The 24375-nt window shown below is 44.7% G+C and overlaps 3 long non-coding RNA genes across 3 annotated transcripts in view; 1 reads left to right on the top strand and 2 right to left on the bottom strand.

The window, feature by feature from the left end:
* Window positions 1-5346, top strand: part of LOC143516705 (uncharacterized) — a 6140-nt gene extending 794 nt beyond the window's left edge. The window contains exons 2-3 of the long non-coding RNA XR_013131764.1: window positions 4715-4922; window positions 5213-5346. This is a non-coding gene — a long non-coding RNA (uncharacterized LOC143516705). The remainder of the gene's footprint in view (window positions 1-4714; window positions 4923-5212) is intronic.
* Window positions 5347-5493: 147 nt separating this feature from the next.
* Window positions 5494-24375, bottom strand: part of LOC143516703 (uncharacterized) — a 57376-nt gene continuing 38494 nt past the window's right edge. Inside the window, exon 4 of the long non-coding RNA XR_013131762.1 lies at window positions 5494-7236. This is a non-coding gene — a long non-coding RNA (uncharacterized LOC143516703). The remainder of the gene's footprint in view (window positions 7237-24375) is intronic.
* Window positions 10935-19163, bottom strand: LOC143516706 (uncharacterized). Its single transcript, XR_013131765.1, has 2 exons — window positions 18676-19163; window positions 10935-13501 (listed from the first exon to the last, which is right to left on the bottom strand). It is a non-coding gene; the product is annotated as an uncharacterized LOC143516706 (long non-coding RNA).

The following is a 24375-nucleotide window of genomic DNA, read 5'->3' on the forward strand; positions in this document are numbered from 1 at the left end:
TGTTGTAGGTACAATACTTCTAAACAGTGCTATGCAGGCGGTGTGATCTAGGATACAGTACAATGTACAAAAGAGGTCAGGCATTCTGCAGTTTATATTAGTAATCGTACTTGATGAAGAACTAAACATAACTGTTGTCTGACGAAATCGGAGGCTAAGGCATGCTTCACCATGCAGAAATACAGACTTGAAACATTAAACACTTTGAAGCGTCCATGAAACAAAAGCAAACACTGATACAGCCTCATACATTAATAAGGATCTACCAGCAACATTCAGGTATGTTTCTAAATTATAGCAGTGCAGCGGGCTATGATTTATGTTTAATAATAATCTCTACTACACATATCTCTTTGCTGGAAGGAAAACGACTGAGAAGATCTGAAAACTGCCTTACACCCACTCTCATTATCCCAAGAAAACACCCCCCTCCGTCGTTCTCACATCCCAGAGTGGGGGATCTCCTACGGCCCCGAGGGCCTGGGTCCTGCCAACCATAACTCTGCTTTCCCTGAGCATTCTGGACTTTCTCAGAAAATGCATGCTGCCTCCTTACAATACTCGGGCACAAATTTCACCCCCCACCCCACTGTCTACCGCCCCCTGTACAAACCATTATTCACCCCTGTCCACCTCTTGTTCACCCCCCCCCCCCCCCCCCCATCCACCCACTGTCCATCCCACCGTCTACCAGATCACATTGCGTCCTGCCAAGCTCACCACGCAGGGACTGACCCTAACACCCCCCCCCCCCCCCCCCTCACACACATTAAGTAATATGTAGGAATATGTATGTAACATTCATGGCATCATTTGTAGCTCTCTACAAAATGTAAGCATTGCACACTTGGGCGAAAGATATTTTACATTTCATGCAAATTAGCAGAAATCAAACAAAATGTTGAAATGCTTTGGAGAATGAAAGCTGTACATGTGTACAAAACTCACAAATGCATGATGATGATGCATAATTTGTGATATGCTAATGAAGAGCTTTTGGTTATCTATGACATCAGTGATGGAAGGCCAGCACGTCCAACCCCTGGAGGAGACAGAGATGCTCCTGCCTTCACCTCTCATCAGAGGCGGCGGGAATCAGTTTGGGTAATGGTCTAATATGTAGCTGTTGGGGTGGTGGAGGGTGTGGGCACCTGCTGTAGTTCAGATGCTGCTGCTTCATCCATATGCACAAGTTTCCTGTGGGTCCCAATTACAATAACCTTTAATTGGACGATGTGCTTGGAGCAAGTCGTTAAAGTTGACATGGACCTGTGTGTGTGTGTGTGTGTGTGTGTGAGAATGTGTGCATACAGAAGGTGCCTCTATCATTTTACTTTCTAGTATGAGCACTACAGTAACCCCAGGCCTCATTAGAAACTTTAGGACTTGTGAGTGTGGCAATTAACCTGACGTTTGAGTCTTCAGACCTTTGTAAACCGAGGGGTTTTGGTAGTAGGCACCATGCCCAGTAATCAAAGATATGTCATAAAAGAGCGTTTTCTGCCAGACGTTATTCTCCAGCAGTTCTTATTCTACGTACCTCCATCACAATAGCACACAAAAGCATCAATCAAAAGATTTGTTTCCTCCTACCCCCCATTCAACTGGGTTAATTGAATTTGTATGTAAATGAGGAGTGTACATATTTAACATGTTCCTTGTGTAGCTCATTAACATACTGAGAGATTGGTATGCTCCAGGCAAGCGTTACCTAAAACAGTACATCAAGACAGGACAATTTGAATAAATTAGTTATTGAACTTGGTATTCCAATTATACAAATGGCACAGTGTTGTTAATTTCAAAAAAGGCATATGATTACAGGAAAAAAGAGGGAGAAAGAGACAGAAGGATGCAAACAGGCTTCCTTTAATAGCTCCATCTGACATTTTAAAATGACGACAGTCATCTACAGCACAAACATATTAATAATGGAACTCAGCACATATCCTTGTGAACACGCATCTGCCTCACAGTAACCGGATACGCACACAGGATTTTTTTTTCATGGTTATATATTCATATAGTCATGAATCCAATGGCATATTTGTCTGGAACAAAGTTATTATGGCGTCATGTTTGTTATGTCTTTCAGGGACTTCCTGGTTCTTAGCATTGTCTGTTAATCTATACAACTCATACCAGAGCAGAATTATTCAGATAACAGCAGAACAGAACATAAATAATCTCATTGGAATCTCATTTTATTGCAAGCATAAACTAATCCATCTACAAATCTTGTTATTATATGTAACCCATATCTCATAGACTCTAACTCAGATTGCCTTTCTACCAGGGCTAAACTGAATTAATCAGGCACATCAGACTAGCTAATATATGTTATTTATCAGCACCAAACTACATCGCTTCAAGACACTGTCTATAACAGCATATTTTCTTTAAACATTTGACATAGAGAGCTCTCAGTTAATGTGCAAAACACATCCACCATCGAGAGCTTTTGCAGGTCAAGGGTTAGATACAATCCCTGAAACTCGATCTATCCCAGCAGTCCTGAATGGACTCTTGTTCTCTTTGAACTTTCACGTTTTGGTACATTCCAGCACCTCCCCCGTCTCTTACAAGTTGGTGCATTCCGGCCGTTATGAGCATCAGGCATCTGAGGGCAGACTGTTACTTCCCCTACAATAAAATGGCTGCTAGCTGGGTCTTGATGTTCTTCGGGTTGATCGGGGTTCTTCTTGCGGTTTGTCTTCTCTCATCCTTCTCCAGTTTCTCCTCCAGCCGACTTTCCTTCATGCCTGATCTGTGCTTCATCTGTGAGGTGGTCCACTTGGCTGGTTCTTAAGGAAAACTGCCTCTAACTGAGTCTATATTTGTAAGGCCATTTTAGCTAGCACACGCACTACTTTGCTAGCATGGCCAGAATCTGCTTCAGAATCGGTGGATTCTGCTGGAGTTTCACAGCTTTTCTTTGGAAGATGAGAACAAAAGAATCTAACAGGCTCGTAACCAGCTGTGGAGTGTGGGCCCGGAGGAAGAGAACTCTTATTTAGTTGTTTGATTCAACTTTTGCTTATAAAAAAAAGTCCCTTTTCTGAAATGGCACTTGCATTGTCTGCATTATTACTCCTAGTTAGCAGAACGCTAAGGAACTGGCCAGTGAAGACTTCATTAAAGAAAAGGTCCTGAGTTATGCAAATGCCCTTTTTCTCAGCGTTGTGACAAGGGATGACCTACTGCGGTAGGCAGCTAAGGCCATGTACATATGGCGGTGGCCTTTACACAGGGCGCCACTCCACTGATGAGCTGCTCCCCGCTGGGCCGCAAACAGTCAGACACACACCGAGACCCCAGGAAGAGTCATTGACAAATTCCAAAGAGAAGCCATTGACAATTTCTAGCCCTGTTGCTATGCCAACAGTGCACTTGTATACCTTGATTTAGCAGGCGACGATGGCGTGACTGATTGACTGTAATCACCTCTTCTTGCAGTGGGAGCAGTAGTTGCTGTGCTACACAAACACATAACTGATTTGTGTATACACACACACACACACACACACGCACGCACACACACACATACAGACACGGACACACACAGACATTTATAGACATCCTTACTGTCACTAAGCTGCATCTTGAAGCTGAATCTCACTTCATATCTCATCATGTCTAAATAAAAGCACAGATCCACAAACCGGAGAGAAATTTGCAACCTGGCCCATCGGGAGAAGACCAGCCGATGCGTCCCCATGGCCAGAGCACCTATCGGAGACAGATCTTTCCCTTATGGAGGCAACAGTTCAGACATCGCTGTACTAAACAGACACCCTTAAGCAAATTGCAACTGAAACTGAAATTGTGCCTGATCTGTATGCATTTGCCCATGGTTTTCACTTTTCCTACTCTCTGGTTCAGAAAAGTACTTTTGATGTAAATATAATAAGCGACAAAAAGGGCAAAATCCTGCCCTGTGATCTGGTCTAGACAGCCCAGGACCATACATGCCCTCTGACGTCCATGTTCCCTGAAGGGGCTAAACTCTCAGACTCTCCCATGCTGTAAAAGCCAGCAGAATAAGAGTCTCCATCCCTATGTAATTACAGCAATTACAGCCCCCCAAACTGCATAATGATCCATGCAGTAGGAAGATCTTCAAACCATACATCAGCATGTTCATGGTTATGAGAGAGAGAGAGAGAGAGAGAGAGAGAGAGAGAGAGCAGTGTGACCTCTGGGTGAGGGGAGGCATTGGAATATGTGAGAAATGCTTCCTCAATGTAAAATTGGGAGACTCTAATGTGGAGGGTTCGGCCATCATGGTGGATAAATGTAAGTCAAGCAATTTGGTGCTTCAAGTCAGTGGAGCAGTACAGCAGGAGAAATAAGGCAGAAAGCCCTGGAATTATGGGCTCAAGGGAAATAGCCATTAACATAGCGACTGAGTGAACGCAAGGCTGAGAGGAAGTCAACAACTTCTAACTCCCAAGGCCTGAGTTTTAACTACAGTGTGAGTGTGAGTGTGAGTGTGTGTGTGTGTGGGTGTGTGTGTGTGTGTGAGAGAGAGAGAGAGAGAGAGAGAGAGAGAGAGAGAGAGAGAGTAAATACAGTTTGCAGTGTGACTGGAGGGGACGGGGTCTTTTCTAGGATCTTGGAAAAGTTGCATGTCAGCTTGACATAAGCCAGTCAGAGGACTCCCACTTCACCTGACATTAGCCAATCAGAGCATTCTCATTTCTCCTAACATTAGCCAATCAGAGGACTCTCCCTTCACCCGCTGCCCTGGCTGGACACCCAGGACAGCCACAGATTCTTCAGAGCAACAAGTCTGAAACCAAGAGAAGATGTTATGAATTATGTGTTGGATATATAACCCTAAATGCCACATTTAGGGAGATATTACACATGCCTGTACAGGAGTACAAGAGACCTTCACAAAGAGCCAAGATAAGTGTAAGGTGAGTCTTCTGGTAATCTGAGATGTTGATGCTGTCGTCCAGCCATGTCGTGTGATCACTCTAGTTGTGATAATGACTTGGGTGTAAAGCAATGGCTCAGTGAGCCCTGATGACTGTGGTCACCTCCAGGCCCCTCCCTTTAGTTATGCTGCTATAGATACGCCTGCTGGAGCCACATGCTAATCACTGGCACGTGAGATGTGTATGTCTGATTAAATCAATGGTTGTTTAAATTGATGTTCACATTCTCAACCTGTATTTCATATCTTGATTGCATGCCTCTACCAAAGACACTTCCATAGAAGCACCTGGGAGATGGTCTGGTTTGCCAGTGGATGTACTGATGCCGGGGTTGGATGTGCCATTGGTGCAAGAGGACGTGCTGATGCTCCTACCTGAGGCTCACCATCTGCACTGAAGGGACTGTGACTACTTGGCCTGGAATTAGAACTATAACTATAACTATAGAACTATATTTGAACTATAAATATGGACTTCTGCTAGCGGGCCGCCCAATGGAGGATGGGTTCACTTTTGAGTCTTGGTTTCTTCCTAATCTCCACCATCATAGGGAGTTTTTCCTTGCCACTGTCGCCCCTGGCTTGCTCATTAGGGATCTGGACCAATTGTAAAGCTGCTTTGAGACAACATGTGTTGTAAAAATCGCTATATAAATAAATTTGACTTCTTTATAAATTGTAATTTTACACTGTACAAAACAGCTCTCCCAATATTACGGTGAACATATTAACCCTACTACTGTAGCCCCTTTTTTTACTGTTCAGGCATCAAGTTCTACTACACCCAAACATCATTTCATTCACCAATAGGTCCTGAAATTTCAATCCTGCTGGTTCTTATCAGTAAACGTCTCTCCATGGTCTGGTGGTGTCTGATCTGGGTCCTGCATGGCTCTTTGCTAGTCATGGCGTAGCAGGCAAGGAAGATGTAGCGCACGAGCCCCATTCAGCAGAGCACGGAGCACACAGCAGAGGCCACGCGTGGGGGGATGTGTCTGCTACAAGCTCTCAGACGCCGCACCCATAAGTAGTCCTCAAAAAGCTGGTAAACGGCATCATTTATAATAGACAAAGTTTTTGTGATAATTACAAAAAGATGATTAGTGGTACATTTTGTGAACTCACAGTACACTACATAGATCAAACAAATGAGGCATGTGGATGGAGAAGTTGTGTGACGGTTCAGCTCGGAGACTGTGCGGTACGCAGCAGAACTCCCTGTCTGGACCAGAAAGGAGGGGTCTTTGTGGTCAGCACAGCGAGATCAAAGAGGCCACGTGCTGCTACAGCCCTGTTCTCAAACGGGAAGGGGGGGGCTTGGTACCGCGGCCCGGGGACGACGGCCCTGCTGCTGTGAACGCCGGCGCGGGCCCCGTGCCCGGAGCGGCCCCGATGTCCGTCGAGCGATGGCCTGGGTCTCAGCCGTGCCATAATTACAGCTAATAAAGCACAGCTAATGTGACAGATGTTGATAAAGGGGCCAGACGTTCTTTCAGCCAAGGCATGTACAGGCGTAATTTGCGAGAAAGGAGGAAGGAGAGACGAAAGAATGGTTATTGGCACCAGACTCCACGTCTGCTGTGGATGGGAGTGTGTGAGAGTAGCCATTGTATTTCAACAACCCATTAGACTACATAGCATACATGTGTGAAGCAAGCTTCACATACATTAACTGTTAACCTCCCACTAATAATCTCCCTATATAGGATAACTACAGATTGTTAATAGCCATGAAAATCATCAGTGTTAACAGTGCACCACAGGCTCACGGACAGTGGAGAAATGCACACGCCATATTAATTAGAGGTTAAGCTTCTCCAAATTGAGCCCAGTCCAGAACAATAAGTTACTAAAGAGGAGAAATGACCTGCCAGCTGCCTACTGTGACACAGGAAGTAGACCAGAATACCATGTGTCTTCCTGCATGCTGTATATATAGGCTGTAGAATCAAGGTTCTTCCTTTGATGTCCCAGTGGAACCGATCATGAGATACAGCCAGACAAACCACCCCCACCATCCCCTGCTTGAAGCCCAGAGGTGCCGTAGCGATGAAGAGCGGCGTCCACGGACACGCCGCACCATCAGTCACGGACGGTTCCCATGCTCGCAGCTTTGAGGGATAAAAGATGGAAACACACAATAAAGTAGCTCAGTATAAACACAGGAAGAGCAGAGGGCCTCCTCAGCCCACATGTGAAGAAATGAGTTTTCCTGCAACTTCACTGGGTATCACTGAAGGAAGACTTCCTCTTCAGAAACGGCCGTTTTTAGATGGCAGGGGCCACGTGTGCACCTACACACACACACACACACACACACACACACACACACACACACACACACACACACACACACACACACACACACACAGAGAGACAAGTATAAAAAAATCCCAGAGACCCACGGTCATATGACTGTTTTCAAGGTGTGTGAAACCTATAACAATATCACCAGAAATACCGCTGTGCCTTTCATGGAAAACGTGACTCAGGAGCTTTATGTGAACCTATGAAACACCTCCCAGTAGCACACTAAATAAAGTGGATCTGCAGACCAACGGGCCCGACTGAACCACTTCAAACTGGCTTTATTAGTCAGCAGAGTCGGCTTCCTCTCCCAGCTCTGGTTCTAATGAAGGAGAGACTCCGGCCACTCCTGATCAAACAGCCTTCTCCTTCCCACCTCTCCTCCCTTCTCTCTCTCTCTCTCTCTCTCTCTCTTTCCTCTCCTCCCATCCCCACATCCTCTCCTCCCACTGCCCACTGCAGATATGGACCAGAGGGGGGGGGGGGGGGGGGGTGGGGGGGGGGGGGGGTGATGGACAAGAACAGGGGAAGATTGAAGAGTGAGAGTATGAAGCTACTCGTCTGCAGGACATACCCCTCCCCCTTCTCTTTACCTCCTTCTCTCTCCCTCTCTTTCTATTCTCTCTCTCCCTCTCTTTCCCTCCTTCTCTCCCTCTCCCTCTCTTTCTATCCTCTCTCCCTCTTTTCCTCCCCCTCTCTCCCTCTCGTTCCCTCCTTTTCTCTCCTTCTTTTTCTCTCTTTCACTCTTTCTCTACTTCTCTCTCTACCTCTCTCTTTCCTTCTATTTCCCTCCTTCTCTCTCTTTTCTCTCCCTCTCTCTATCCCAGTCTCTTTTCCTCTTAAATTCAACCTCATGTTTCTGCTCTCCAGCGCATAATTTTTTTAAACTTATCAGTATTCTGTACTGCTCTGAACTGACTTCGTTTAAAATTAGAAATACTCACAGAGGTAACCAAAAGGTCACATGGTGACCTTTAACCTCCACATCCTGCTATTCTAACAGCAGTCCTGATATGCAAGCTTCATATACAGGGTGTCCTACTGCAACAGCCAAGTTCTCATGACAAGACAGATGACAGACTAAAGCAATCGAACATGTCGTAATCATCATGCTAGGCTAAATCTAATGAATCGCAATCACAGCCATGCTCATTCTGGTTGTTATTCCTCAGACAGGCTGTGTGAAGGACAATGCCAAACTGTAGGCAGTATGTTACTTAAGTATACCAGTAGCCCCAGCTAAGCAGCCTGCCCCAGGAGTGATCAAACGTCATAAAAGAAAGCTCATAAGAAAATTTTAGAAGGTGACCACAGCGGCCACATGTCACCTGCGACTGGTCAGTCTAATGATGCTGGAAAACCCAACACTTAAAATATCTCACTTCCAAACAAACACAGACACATAAACATTTATGGAATGCATTTTTTTCCCCTTCCCTGGACTAACTCAATCAGGCAAAATCCATGTTTTTCGATGTGCAAAAATGTGTAATCAGCCAGCTCCTGGGGTGGTGTACAGAACATGTACTGCGAAAAACATGAATATGAATATATTATGAATGAAATATTCAGATGGTGGAGCTTGTGAAGAGTGGGCCAATTATGCAAAAGCAGGCCGTGTGTGTCCGACCCCGTGTTGAGAGACTCTGGCCTATTTTGCGAGGAGAGTTCATCTGAGGTCAGAGGTCAGAGACCTGGAGAGTTTGGCTGTAAGCGATGTGCACGACTACCGCTCACTGCACTCACTGAGTACTTAAAGAGGGCACTTCACTGACAGGTGCTTATCTGAGAGAGAGAGAGAGAGAGAGAGAGAGAGAGAGAGAGAGAGAGAGAGAGAGAGAGAGAGAGAGAGAGAGAGAATGAAACAAGTGAGTCAGTCAGCGATGAGCAACGTTATTCAAAAGCCTATATTAGACCAGACACTTTCAGATGTTTGCTATCCAGAGGACCAGCTAACATCACCGATCCCTTGGAAGACCTGCATGGAGGCGGGGGGGGGGTTGGATCCAAAGACGAACAAGCACGGTGGACCAGTTCTGCTGCTGATCCACTTTAACTGACAAACGTGTCAAAGTAAATGCAGGACTTTAGCCTTCAGTGAATGTCACTGATGAGCAGGACAGAGTCTGTTTCCCCTTTAACTGTTCTAGATTTCTAAGAGCACCTTCCATTTGACCTTTTCTAGAACAGCTAAGACATCAGGAGTGATGTGTCTATCAGGATTAGATTAGTAGGTAGGGTGCATTTTTAATTTGTTTTCTCTGACTCCACACTGAGGCTTCCATGAACAATCGGCTTGGCGTACACATCTGCCTCCAAGGACAGGTTAACTCCATATTTTATTCCCACAGACATATTTTAAATTCCTACACATACTTTTGAAGAGGGTCTTAAAACCCTATTATGCAGAAGCGCCCCCTAGTGGGCCCGCCGGCGGGCCCAGCTCCTTTACGGCGATATAAAACATATTAAACATTAATGAATCTCCGAACAAAAGCGCTTAAATCAAAATTTCCTATCCCATCTACATGCCTACCGAGTTTCAGCCGTCTACGTGCAGCCGATCGCGAGATATCCGGCTTTGAAGTTGACCACAAAAGTGCACCCCGCGGGGGGGTCTCCCGACATATCCGTTTACAAAACATATTTATGTTGTGAAATGTCTTAATGTTTTGTCACCTAAAAATCGTTTACTAATAAGGCTTTAATTTAAGACCTTAACAGCGTAGATCCGTTGTGGTTAAGTACCTTAAAAAGCTTGCTCACCTCACTGCAAAATTTTCCAAAATCCGCTTCCTGAATGAGACACTCCGACAAATCTGCCCCCTAAGCGTCACAGAAGCATTCTTAACGCTGATTTGACCCCTCATTACAAAGCTGCAGCGGTTCTGCTTTGATTTGAGTGGTTTTTATTGGTCTAAAGTGGGGTAGTGACTTTGAGTGACAGGTTTTACAACCTCTCCCACGGCGAGGTGCGAAGGGGAGGGGGGGAGGGTGAACCAATAAGCCCACAGAGACAAGCTGGCGCCTCAGAAGTGATTGAAAGCTGTTCTAACCAATAGTGTACATCCTTCCGAAGCTAGCCAGCCCTCATATGACATGATTGGTCAAGTATATTTTTAAATTGAGCCCTCGGAAACTGGCGCTTCATTTCCAATTTCGGCCGCTAGCATAGCAACATAAGCTAACCCTTTGCTAACCTAAGCTAAGCTCCCCAGAACACACTGTTCGGCGAAACTGAAGCAGCCATGGATTATTTTGTTCGTTTTTATGCGGATTGTGGATACTTTTGAACATAAACGGATTACTTTGTGTGGAATATATGAGCAATTTTCGGAATTTTCGCCAACCCGGAAGTAAGACGGTACACCGGCTACGACGCGATTCTACGTACTGTGAGTAACAATGGATAATTTTTCATAAGCGATATTGTACAAAATATATATTCTAATACTAAACATTAACTAAGCGTTAGATTATAAACAGTTTTAGAGCGTTTGAGTGCTGCAGCACTCTGTATCGTGTCGGATGCTACTGGAGTTGGCTACGGTAACCTAGCTTATGCTGTCGGACTATATTGGACATAAATATGATATCATAACGTTCATATTTGGACATGAAATTTAGTCATTGGAATTTTCTGGTCTTGCTGTAATATGTGCAGCATTGTTGTTTGTCGTAGCTCCTCGGTTTCGTGTAAGGAATTTGTTGGCATGTTAGCTTAGTTGGCTAATGGTGTGTGTTGGGTGTGGCATATTTAGACATGGGTGTGGTGCACTTGACATACCTTGGATAAAGCTGAATAACTTTTCAATGCTTGCATGGATTTGCTCCATTTTTTCTGTGTTGTTAGAAAAGACCCTAGCGAAATTTATTGTAATTTCTGATACCTAATTTGAATAACTATGTGAATATACATTCCAGTCATGTTCAAGTTCAAGTCAGCATTTGTGACATTCCTGGCATATTAGCATCTGCAATAGAGGCTCTAAAATAAACCAAATTATGTGAATATGATACTGAAGTGTATTAATATGTTCCCCCAACTGCCTACTTCAGTTTGAGCCATGAATGATAATTTTCCTATATGTACAACTTGAGATATCTAGTTTTAATGTGAACTATGTCAAAAATGTTAAAAATGGCCACCGGGTGTGCGAATCTGCAGTATAAGGTTAAACAAGCCTACTTCCAGCTAATCGCAATATGCAAGCACACATGCACATGAGCACGCACACACACACACACACACACACGCACGCACACACACACACACACACACACACACACACACACACACACACACACACACACACGCACGCACACACCTTTTTGCTCAGTCCGCTTCCATCTTACTATCAGACATCCTTGTGATTTATGGGAGTAAATTCTGCTTGAGGACATGTAAAACAGACAGACAAAGACACACATTCACACACGCACACACAGATAAACTTTGCTGGTTGTTACACTCATCTGCAACACCCCAGTGAAACTAAACTGAAAGTTTCCTGTAGGGGAGAAAATGCTCCAGTCCTCAGTCCCAGACGTAGCCCAACTGCCCCTCACACCAGACCTGCCATGACAGGGATGCTCTCTCTCACTCTCTCTCTCTCTCTCTCTCTCTCTCTCTTTATCTCCCTCTCGCAGTTCACTCGAACCAGCTCAGCTAACAGCGCTTCCCCGCATCCGAAACCACACACAGCGCCAAACCCAAATCAAGCCGTTTCACCCTGTTAATCCCTCACTGCCCACGGCCCGCCCCCAAACATGCTCGCCGGCCGTCCGTCTCAGCTCGGCCGCGTCTCCATGGCCGCTGTGTACTCTGTGGATTTCACACCCCACCGTGTTTCTGCCGTGGCGGTGAAAGGACTGACTCAGGCCCCTGCGAGGACCCACTTCATGTGGGAAGGCATGAGCTACGGCCCAACGGCACACACCCATACCAGCAAGAGGCCAGGGTGTCCAAGGCCCAGACCACACACACACACCGGCCCAGTTCCCTGCAGGTACTGTCAGCGGCGACGCATGTACACACCTGGGAAAATACGTTCAGCGTGAGGCATATACATAGAGCGGTTAGTCATTTAGGGCTCTAGGTCGTAAAGATTAACTTCAGCCGGACTACACCTAATAGCAGTTTGAAATGAAATGACTAACTTCATCACAGGGTCTCTAGCATTCCATCTCTCCCTCATATTCCCTCTGTTTTACACACACACATACACACACACACACACAAAATAAAGTTATATTTTTATATCACTGGTTTTATACTGTTCCTGTGTCAGAAGAGAACACATATGCACTTGAAGTCATTTTGGTAACTGGCAGAATAGAGTAACTTCTGAAGTTTGGCTGCATACTGTGGAGAGAATGATCAGAGGTAGTTGAGTTTGTGTGTGTGTGTGTGTGTGTGTGTGTGTGTGTGTGTGCGCGCGCGCACAGGCATGTCTGTTTCTAGTTCTGACTCCCCTGTGGTCACAGTCATAAAGCTCCTTTAAGCTCAAGTGTCTGACTACAGTCAGGAGATTTCACACGAATCTGTCCGTCTCCTCACCATTTATACGTCTTTAAGTGTTTGGTTTTCAGCGGCGTAATAAACAAACCTCCCCTTTCCTGTGTAGCATCTACTGGGAAAGAGGAAAGTGCAGGAGGAAAAGGAGTCCATGTAAACCCAAGAGCAATGCTCCATCCTGTGTCTACACACACACACACACACACACACACACACACACACACACACACACACCTTCTCCTGTGTGTGTGCAACGCAATGGCATGAATGCATTAAACCCTTTGACCCACCAAGGCCAGAAAGGGCAAGCAGGAATGTTCCATCTGTGGTAAAGGAGCGCATGCCAATCCCTACACCAAGACCACGACCACATCTCTAGCAGCAGGTCTGAGACCAGTCCAGGTGTCTCATGTTGGATTGACCACATCTCCACCAGCAGGTCTGAGACCAGTCCAGGTGTCCCATGTTGGATTGACCACATCTCCAGCAGCAGGTCTGAGACCAGTTCAGGTGTCTCATGTTGGACTGACCACATCTCCACCAGCAGGTCTGAGACCAGTTCAGGTGTCCCATGTTGGATTTACCACATCTCTAGCAACAGGTCTGAGACCAGTCCAGGTGTCTCATGTTGGATTGACCACATATCCAGCAGCAGGTCTGAGACCAGTCCAGGTGTCTCATGTTGGATTGACCACATATCCATCAGCAGGTCTGACATCAGCACAACCGGTTTTCTGACAAGAGAAAAGTCATACGGATGACTCGTGTTATTCAAGTGCTGGAATCTAAATGAAATATGAGCATAGCGCGGTGCACTTGACGAGTCTCTAGTTCCGATTACCCTTTTCAGACAGCAGGGAGACTCACGAGGCACAGGATGTAACAGCGTAAACATTTTCGAAGATTCTTCCCTGCTCTATTCAAGCCAAGCTATTTTTCCACACGTAAATATTTACATATCAATGCCAAGAATGCATTTTATATCTAGAGGAGCAGAGTTTGTCTCCACATCACAGGGCACGCAGAGTTGTTTCTCCTACAAATAAACACCTTCGAATCATTTCCATATCATCTTCATGGTGTTTTATCATAAAACATGACTCCAGTTTCTCCTGTAAAGAAGGTTCTGTCTGCCCCTGAGTGCCGGGGGAGTGAAATAAGGCTTGGAATGGAAATAGAACACACTGCAAAGGACCAGGACCTGAGGGAGAGCAGGCAGACCTTGCACTGGTTCGGGCAGAAAAGCTTACCAGCTGCCTGGGCCTAAAGCTAAAGTCAGCCCTGCCTTTGTGTGTGTTTGTGCATGTGTGTGTCTGTGTGTGTGTGCGCCCAAGACGGAGTATGTGCCTGTGTTTATGCTAAAGAGTGTTAAAGAGGGTGTGTAAGTTAACGTGAGCCTGTGTGTTTATCACGCTATAATAGGCCCCAGTGTGGAACTGCAGCAGGGTGCTTTTATGAGGGCCATAAAGAGGCTGTGGGCTGTGTAGACAGGGGAGGTGGAGGATGGTGGAGCAGGCAGAAGATGGAGGAGAGAAGGGGCATGGAAAATGGTGTGAAGGGGAGGGGCTAAGGGTGTAGGGAGGAGAGGGTAGGAGAGTGGGAAGGGGAGTAGGGAGGAGAGGGTAGGGGAGTAGGGAGGAGAGGTTAAGGGTGTAGGGAGGAGAGTGTGTAGTAGAGAAGAGAGTGTGTAGTAGTGTGTAGTAGAGAGGAGAGTGTGTAGTAGTGTGTAGTAAAGAGGAGAGTGTGTAGTAGAGAAGAGAGTGTGTAGTAGTGTGTAGTAGAGAGGAGAGTGTGTAGTAGAGAAGAGAGTGTGTAGTAGAGAGGAGAGTGTGTAGTAGTGTGTAGTAAAGAGGAGAGTGTGTAGTAGAGAAGAGAGTGTGTAGTAGTGTGTAGTAGAGAAGAGAGTGTGTAGTAGTGTGTGGAAGAGAGGAAAGTGTGCAGTAGTGTGTAGTAGAGAGGAGAGTCTGTAGTAGTGTGTGGAAGAGAGGCGCGTGTGTAGTAGTGTGTAGTATAGAGGAGAGTGTGTAGTAGAGAAGAGAGTGTGTAGTAGTGTGTGGAAGAGAGGAGAGTGTGTAGTAGCAAAGAGAGTGTGTAGTAGAGAGGAGAGTGTGTAGTAGTGTGTGGAAGAGAGGAGAGTGTGTAGTAGCAAAGAGAGTGTGTAGTAGTGTGTAGGAGAGAAGAGAGTCTGTAGTAGTGTGTGGAAGAGAGGCGCGTGTGTAGTAGTGTGTAGTATAGAGGAGAGTGTGTAGTAGAGAAGAGAGTGTGTAGTAGTGTGTGGAAGAGAGGAGAGTGTGTAGTAGCAAAGAGAGTGTGTAGTAGAGAGGAGAGTGTGTAGTAGTGTGTGGAAGAGAGGAGAGTGTGTAGTAGCAAAGAGAGTGTGTAGTAGTGTGTAGGAGAGAAGAGAGTGTGTAGTAGTGTGTGGAAGAGAGGAGAGTGTGTAGTAGTATGTAGTGGAGAGGAGAGTGTGTAGTAGTGTGTAGTAGAGAAGAAAGTGTGTAGTAGTGTGTAGAGAAGAGAGTGTGTAGTAGAGAGAAGAGTGTGTAGTAGTGTGTAGTAGAGAAGAGAGTGTGTAGTAGAGAAGAGAGTGTGTAGTAGTGTGTAGTAGTGTGTAGTAAAGGGGAGAGTGTGTAGTAGAGAGGAGAGTATGTAGTAGTGTGTAGAGAAGAGAGTGTGTAGTAGAGAGGAGAGTGTGTAGTAGAGAAGAGAGTGTGTAGTAGTGTGTAGTAGAGAGGAGAGTGTGTAGTAGTGTGTAGAGAAGAGAGTGTGTAGTAGAGAGGAGAGTGTGTAGTAGAGAAGAGAGTGTGTAGTAGTGTGTAGTAGAGAGGAGAGTGTGTAGTAGTGTGTAGAGAAGAGAGTGTGTAGTAGAGAGGAGAGTGTGTAGTAGAGAAGAGAGTGTGTAGTAGTGTGTAGTAGAGAGGAGAGTGTGTAGTAGAGAAGAGAGTGTGTAGTAGTGTGTAGAGAAGAGAGTGTGTAGTAGAGAGGAGAGTGTGTAGTAGAGAAGAGAGTGTGTAGTAGAGAGGAGAGTGTGTAGTAGTGTGTAGTAGAGAAGAGAGTGTGTAGTAGTGTGTAGAGAAGAGAGTGTGTAGTAGAGAGGAGAGTGTGTAGTAGAGAAGAGAGTGTGTAGTAGTGTGTAGTAGAGAAGAGAGTGTGTAGTAGTGTGTAGTAGAGAAGAGAGTGTGTAGTAGAGAGGAGAGTGTGTGGTAGTGTGTAGTAGAAAAGAGAGTGTGTAGTAGTATGTAGTGGAGAGGAGAGTGTGTAGTAGTGTGTAGTAGAGAAGAAAGTGTGTAGTAGTGTGTAGAGAAGAGAGTGTGTAGTAGAGAGGAGAGTGTGTAGTAGTGTGTAGTAGAGAAGAGAGTGTGTAGTAGTGTGTAGAGAAGAGAGTGTGTAGTAGTGTGTAGTAGAGAAGAGTGTGTAGTAGTGTGTAGTAGAGAGGAGAGTGTGTAGTAGAGAAGAGAGTGTGTAGTAGTGTGTAGTAGAGAAGAGAGTGTGTAGTAGAGTGTAGTAGAGAGGAGAGTGTGTAGTAGAGAGGAGAGTGTGTAGCAGAGAGGAGAGTGTGTAGTAGTGTGTAGTAAAGAGGAGAGTGTGTAGTAGAGAGGAGAGTGTGTAGTAGTGTGTAGGAAAGAAAGTGTATAGTAGAGAGGAGAGTGTGTAGTAGTGTGTAGAGAAGAGAGTGTGTAGTAGAGAGGAGAGTGTGTAGTAGAGAAGAGAGTGTGTAGTAGAGAGGAGAGTGTGTAGTAGTGTGTAGAGAAGAGTGTGTAGTAGAGAGGAGAGTGTGTAGTAGAGAAGAGAGTGTGTAGTAGAGAGGAGAGTGTGTAGTAGTGTGTAGTAGAGAAGAGAGTGTGTAGTAGTGTGTAGAGAAGAGAGTGTGTAGTAGAGGAGAGTGTGTAGTAGAGAAGAGAGTGTGTAGTAGTGTGTAGTAGAGAAGAGAGTGTGTAGTAGAGAGGAGAGTGTGTAGTAGAGAAGAGAGGAGAGTGTGTAGTAGAGAGGAGAGTGTGTAGTAGTGTGTAGTAGAGAGGAGAGTGTGTAGTAGAGAAGAGAGTGTGTAGTAGTGTGTAGTAGAGAAGAGAGTGTGTAGTAGTGTGTAGTAGAGAAGAGAGTGTGTAGTAGTGTGTAGTAGAGAAGAGAGTGTGTAGTAGTGTGTAGTACAGAGGAGAGTGTGTAGTAGAGAAGAGAGTGTGTAGTAGTGTGTAGTAGAGAGGAGAGTGTGTAGTAGTGTGTAGTAGAGAGGAGAGTGTGTAGTAGAGAAGAGAGTGTGTAGTAGTGTGTAGTAGAGAAGAGAGTGTGTAGTAGTGTGTAGTAGAGAGGAGAGTGTGTAGTAGAGAAGAGAGTGTGTAGTAGTGTGTAGCAGAGAAGAGAGTGTGTAGTAGTGTGTAGTAGAGAGGAGAGTGTGTAGTAGAGAGGAGAGTGTGTAGTAGTGTGTAGTAGAGAGGAGAGTGTGTAGCAGTGTGTAGTAGAGAGGAGAGTGTGTAGTAGTGTGTAGTAGAGAGGAGAGTGTGTAGTAGTGTGTAGTAGAGAGGAGAGTGTGTAGTAGTGTGTAGTGAACTATGAGGGAGAGTTTATGGGAGAAGAATGGAAGGACTGCAGGGAAATACCCATGTCTAAGGGGACAGGATGCCAGCACTGCCCAGAGACACAGACGGGTTGTGGAACACAGACGAGTGATGGAACACAGACGGGTTGTGGAACACAGACGGGTTATGGAACACAGACGGGTTATGGAACACAGACGGGTTATGGAACACAGACAGGTTATGGAACACAGATGGGTTATGGAACACAGATGGGTTATGGAACACAGACGGGTTATGGAACACAGACAGGTTATGGAACACAGACAGTTTATAGAACACAGATGGGTTATGGAACACAGACAGGTTATGGAACACAGACAGTTTATAGAATACAGACAGTTTATAGAACACAGACAGGTTATGGAACACAGACAGGTTATGGAACACAGACAGTTTATAGAACACAGACAGTTTATAGAACACAGACGGGTTATGGAACACAGACGGGTTACGGAACACAGACAGGTTATGGAACACAGACGGGTCATGGAACACAGACGGGTTATGGAACACAGATGGGTTATGGAACACAGACAGGTTATGGAACACAGACCGTTTATAGAACACAGACGGGTTATGGAACACAGATAGTTTATAGAACACAGACAGTTTATAGAACACAGACAGGTTATGGAACACAGACAGGTTATGGAACCATGGACGTAATGTTGATTTCAAAAGTGGGGGGGGGGGGGGGGGGGGGGGGGGCATAGATTCGTCGCTATTTAAATATTTGGTTTTAACCATAAAAACTGGGGGGGACCAAAGCCGGCTTTTGAAAAAGTGACGGGGACATTTTCCCCCCGTTCCCCCCCCCCCCCCAAAATTTCGTCCGTGTATGGAACACAGACAGTTTATAGAACACAGACAGGTTATGGAACACAGACAGTTTATAGAACACAGACAGGTTATGGAACACAGACAGTTTATAGAACACAGACAGGTTATGGAACACAGACAGTTTATAGAACACAGACAGGTTATGGAACACAGACAGTTTATAGAACACAGACAGGTTATGGAACACAGTTGGGTTATGGAACACAGACAGTTTATAGAACACAGATGGGTTATGGAACACAGACAGTTTATAGAACACAGACGGGTCATGGAACACAGATGGGTTACGGAACACAGACGGGTTATAGAACATAGACGGGTTACGGAACACAGACGGGTTACGGAACACAGATGGGTTATGGAACACAGATGGGTTATGGAACACAGACGGGTTATGGAACACAGACGGGTTGGAGAGAGACAGACGGAGAGAGGGAGAGAACGATGATGTGCTCTGCGTCAGATGTTTAATCTGCGTGTGAGAAGTTCATCATTACCTCTGTCAGCATTTCAGAATGGCCTGTTTCCTCTATTCCTCTCTCCCACGATTTGTATAGAAACAAAAACAATAGGAGTGTACAATGCGAGGATGGAGCCCCATACTGGTGTGAAGGCATGGGAACCTGGAGGTGGAGAGAGTGTGAGAAAGGAGGAGGCAAGTGCCCAAAACAACCTGTGTTGTTGTACTAGACACATCACTCGCAAAGCACTGCATAACACTGCATAACACTGCAGTGAATCTGATTCAGTTTGAGGAACATTGCTCCACATAATGGAAAATAAATTATGGAGAGAGTGAGAGAGAGAGAGAGAGGGAGGGAGGGAGAGAGGGAAGAAGAGAGAGTGAGAGATTGAAAGAAAGAATATTTGTTTGCCTGAGTCATGTGTCTCAGAGACAGCCAATGAGAATGCAGATGCTCGGTTCAGCTGCGAGTTTACTGGGTCATTGGCACACATGCGGTGGGAGGATTAGCCAATGGGCTGCGAGCACGGCGTCTGGAGCTAGCAGCCTGTGTCTGACGGAGTGGGGGGGGGGGTGTGTGTGGGGGGGGGGGGGGGGGGGCGCTCCAGACTGCCTGCTGCAATCGTCTGTCTGACAGACGGAGACACACAGTGAACAGGCTCGGTGGAGAAAAGCCCAAGAGAGCAGAAGAAGGAGGATAATAATTGTGTCTGGTGTGCATGGCTGTACAGACACACGCTCGTGCGCATGTGTGTCAGATATGAGTGGTGTAAAACTTTGCACACTTTGAAAAAGAAAAGAAAATGAGGTTAGGGGGAGAAGTGGGGGGGGGGGGGGGGGGGGGGGACAGGGGGGCGGGGCGGCGCTTAGCAACGGCGATTGCATCAGATCTGGAAGGCAACCGCTTAAAACCAAAAAGGAAAACATACCCCTACACTACAGCAATCTCCCCGGTGCTCACATCCACACGCCTGCTGACGTTTGAAAACAGAATGGATTTGTATGTCTGGGTGCGTATCACAGAGCGCCATGTGCTGTGCTTTTGTGGTCGAATAACACCAGGCAGTTCATCACCACCTCTAGCACAGGGCCAGACAGGAAGTGCGCGGACAACACGACGGCCTACCCAGAAGCAGCCGGAAGAAGAGGTGATACGTGTAAAACTGTGGCAAGCTGCTGTTGTTAAAAAAAGCTGTGGTCAAACCTGGCGTAGCCACGTGAGGTGCCTACGATGCTGGAGGAATACTGCACATTTCATTATAAAAACAAAACAATAACAGATTTCCACACAGACACTTCTTGTTTTACTCTGCTTGTGGGGACCTACCCTTAGCTTAAATGTCAGTGTAACTACAGCTCATTAACCTTAACCCTAACATTAGACCTAACCTGATCCTTGTCCTTTACCTTACCTTAACTGCTAACCTGACCTGCAGATGTGCACACACTCAAAATCTGGGGCTTTGTTTAATTTGAAAAATAAAAGACTCACTCCTCATTTACTATTATTATTTTTTTTATATTTTACTGCCCTTGTGAGGACGTAGAATACACACACACAAACACACACACACACACACACACACACACACATACAGGTATACAGTGTTTATGAGGACAGCATGCAACCACCATGGTTTAGGAGGACACTGCTTTCCTCATACCCTATCAATGAAATATATATGTCAAATAATTCAGTTTGGATCCATTAAGATACATCCCACTTAAAATTTTGTTTGTGGATAATAAAATCATGTGAACTGAGCATCTGACTTTTTACAGGTTTGAGGGGACACAACAAAACATGGTTTGCAGGGACACACATGTTTACTAGGACTGTTTACATAAAACACACAAACACAAACTTGAAGGTGGATTACCAGGACAACATGGTTTACTAGGACTGTTTATATAAAATACACTAACACAAACCTGAAGGTGGATTACAAGGTCATATATGGTTTACTAGGACTGTACTATGGAATCATTCTTTTTAATCAAAAGTATGTTGATAATACAAGTAAACATCTTGTCAGTAAATTATTTACTTATTAATTTGTTACTTATAAATTCCTATATCATATTTTAATGTTCTTTTTAAGTCTCCCCTTTGTATTGCAATTAATAAAATTACTTAATATCATATGTAACTTAATAAAAAAATAAAATAAAATCCATGCATTAAAATATTGTTTATCTCAACTATTTAAAACACATGGAAAAACATTTTATATTTGAGAAAACATTTATTTGTGAACAGATTTACATGTAAAAGTTTATGAGAGTGTATTACAAAGTCAGTTTTTAAAACTTTTTTGAAATTGTTTTCTAAAGTATAATAATCTATTTACGTGCTAATCTTTACCTTTTGCATTCCTAGATACATTTTACAGGTTTTATTCCGGCCGCTGACCAATTTTCTGCCTTCACAAATCAGCTAGCGTAAGTTTATATATCGGCTAGACACGGTAAGTGTTTTGATTTATTCATGGCTGGTGTTGGTTTGTTCCCGTGTTCGGAGTGTGGCATGTTTAGTCTAGACCCTTTCGCCACTGATAGTAATAGTCATAGTATTTGTGAGAGGTGCAAACTAGTTAATTCTCTTGTGGCGAAAGTGGAAAGTTTAGAGCGCCGCGTCCACTCATTATTGAGGGATAGAGAGACAGGGACAGGGTCTGTAGTAGGTGTGGACGCGCCAGGGAGAACTAGCGCCTCCGCGACTCCGGCGATAGAGCCCTCACAGCGGGGTGAATGGGTGACGTCTCGGCGGCGTAGTCGGAGAGCGAGGGCTGCAGCTACCGCTAACGCCAGCGCTAGCCCACCAGAGCACCACTCACCGGTTCACGTGTCCAACAGGTTCGCCCCGCTCAGTGTTACACCCGCTGAGGAGACTCTGGTCATAGGAGACTCTATAGTCCGACACGTGAAAGTAGCTGTAGCTGTAGGGGCACCAGCGGTTACAGTCAGCTGTTTACCGGGAGCCAGAGCGCCGGACATTAGTGGCAACCTTAGATTGTTAGCTCATAGGAGGTTTTCTAGGATAGTTATACATGTAGGGGCCAACGATATACGTCTGCGGCAGTCAGAAGTGACTAAGGCTAATGTTAAAGAGGTGGTTAAATTAGCCCAGACGATGTCCGATGCCGTAATCTGCTCTGGCCCCATCCCAATGCGGCGCGGTGATGAGCAGTACAGCAGGCTCACGTCGCTAAACCGCTGGATGTCCAAGTGGTGTTCAGAAAATCAAGTGGGCTTTATTAATAATTGGGAAGAGTTCGAGGGCAAGCCTGGTCTTTTAGGCAGGGACGGTGTCCACCCCACCCGGGATGGCGCTGCCCTGTTATCTTGCAGCATAGCCCATAGCCTGTTAGCTAGTCGGCAGAGTAGCACTAGGAGCTGCTGACTGTCCAGGGTCGCGACCAGGCCGCAGACTAACGGGCTAAACCTGTCTGCGAGCTGCTTAGAGGCGTCACCAAGTTCCCTTAGGATTGAAACTGTGTCTGTGCCCCGGGTTAAACTAAATCATAAGAAAATAGTCCGCCCGAAGTTTTTAACTAATATTCAGACTTCACATCAAATTATTACAACCTATATGACCGATCTGAAAATTGGATTAATCAATATTCGATCGCTCAACTCAAAAGCAGTTTTTGTAAATGAACTTATAACAGACCAGAAAATTGATATTCTTTGTCTAACTGAAACGTGGGTTCAATCTGGTGATTATTTAACTCTAAACGAAGCCACTCCTGTGGGATATAGTTATATACATAGACCTAGACTGTCAGGCAGAGGAGGTGGAATATGTATAATCTATCGTGATTGTTTAGAAATTCATCAGAAATACTTAGATATCTCAAACTCATTTGAGATGCAGTCTATTAATGTAATTAGTCCATCTGAAAATAAAAGTACATTCTCCCTAACTAATGTATACAGACCACCAGGGCCTTACTCAGATTTCTTAAACGATTTCACCGATTTTGCAGCAAATTTAGCAGTATGTAGTGACAAAATAATAATGGTAGGAGACTTTAACATACACTTTGATAATGCGGAGGATCCACTGACAAGGGCTTTTACTTCTATATTGAACTCTGTCGGCATTAAACAAAACGTAGTAGGACCTACACATTATCGAAATCATACCCTAGATCTAATATTAACACTGGGTATCGACGTAGATAATATAAACATACTCCCGCAAACCGTAGCGATCTCCGATCATTATTTAGTAAAATTCGATTTTCACCTTAACATAAATACCCGCCCGTCTCCTCGGCAGTGTATAAAGCGCTCAATAAATTCATCAACAGCAATACAGTTTATTGAAACCCTCCCTGACTTAACTGCTTTAGCCCACTCGCCATCCGATCCAGGAGAGTTAGATAGTCTAACCGACTACTTAGAGAATACCTGCAGATCAGCTCTAGATATAGTAGCTCCACTAAAATATAAAAAAGCTAGATCCAAAAAGCTCGCCCCATGGTACACCGACCAAACTAGAAACTTAAAACAAATAGCACGTAAATTAGAGCGGAAATGGCGATCTACTAAATTGGAAGTATTCCACTGTGCCTGGAAGGATAGCATTATTGACTACAAACGGGCACTCACTAAAGCACGCTCAGCATACTTAGCCTCACTGATAGAGAAAAATAAAAACAATCCTAGATTTCTTTTTAATACTATTTCTAAACTTACAAAAAATCAAGCAGGCACAGAACCTCAGATTCCAGTAAACCTCACTAGTAATGTATTTATAGATTTCTTTGATAATAAAATAGAGAATATTAGACAAAATATAAAACCCTTTATTAGCAATACAACTGGTATGTCATCTGGTTTGGTTGATATTGATTTAAATTACATACCAGGAGAAAAACTTGATGCTTTTCATCCACTCCCAAAATCAGAATTAGAGAAAATAATTTCTTCCTTAAATTGTACTACCTGCACATTAGACTCAGTTCCCTCAAAGTTATTAAAAGAGGTATTACCAGCTGTAACTGAACCTCTTCTAACTATAGTTAACTCATCCATTACAATAGGTCACATGCCCAAATCATGTAAATTAGCAATTATCAAACCTCTGATCAAGAAACCAAATCTTGATCCGACTGTGCTGTCTAATTATAGACCCATTTCAAACACATCATTTATATCTAAGATCATAGAAAAAGCTGTTGCCCAGCAATTATGCCTATATCTGTATAGGAATAACACATTTGAAAAGTTCCAATCTGGTTTTAGGCCCCATCACAGTACTGAAACAGCATTAGTTAAAGTAACAAATGATCTCCTCCTTGCATCAGATCAAGGCTATGTATCACTGTTAGTGCTTCTTGATCTTAGTGCAGCTTTCGACACAATTGATCATAGGATCTTGCTAGAAAGGTTAGAACGCTGGGTTGGAGTCTCAGGCACAGCCCTTTCATGGTTTCAGTCTTACTTAACAAATCGCTATCAGTTTGTAGAGCTCAATAATATTTCATCCAAACGTACAATGGTTAAATATGGGGTCCCGCAAGGCTCCATCTTAGGACCACTATTATTTACATTATATATGCTACCATTGGGCACAGTTATAAACAAACATGGTGTCAATTTTCACTGCTATGCGGATGACACTCAACTTTACATATCAGCCAAACCCGATGACAAACTCAGTTTAGGAAAAATTGAGGCCTGTGTAAGAGATATTAAATGCTGGATGTCTCTAAACTTCCTACAA

The sequence above is a fragment of the Brachyhypopomus gauderio genome, chromosome 6, assembly GCF_052324685.1.
Source record: "Brachyhypopomus gauderio isolate BG-103 chromosome 6, BGAUD_0.2, whole genome shotgun sequence".
Taxonomy (NCBI): Eukaryota; Metazoa; Chordata; class Actinopteri; order Gymnotiformes; family Hypopomidae; genus Brachyhypopomus; species Brachyhypopomus gauderio.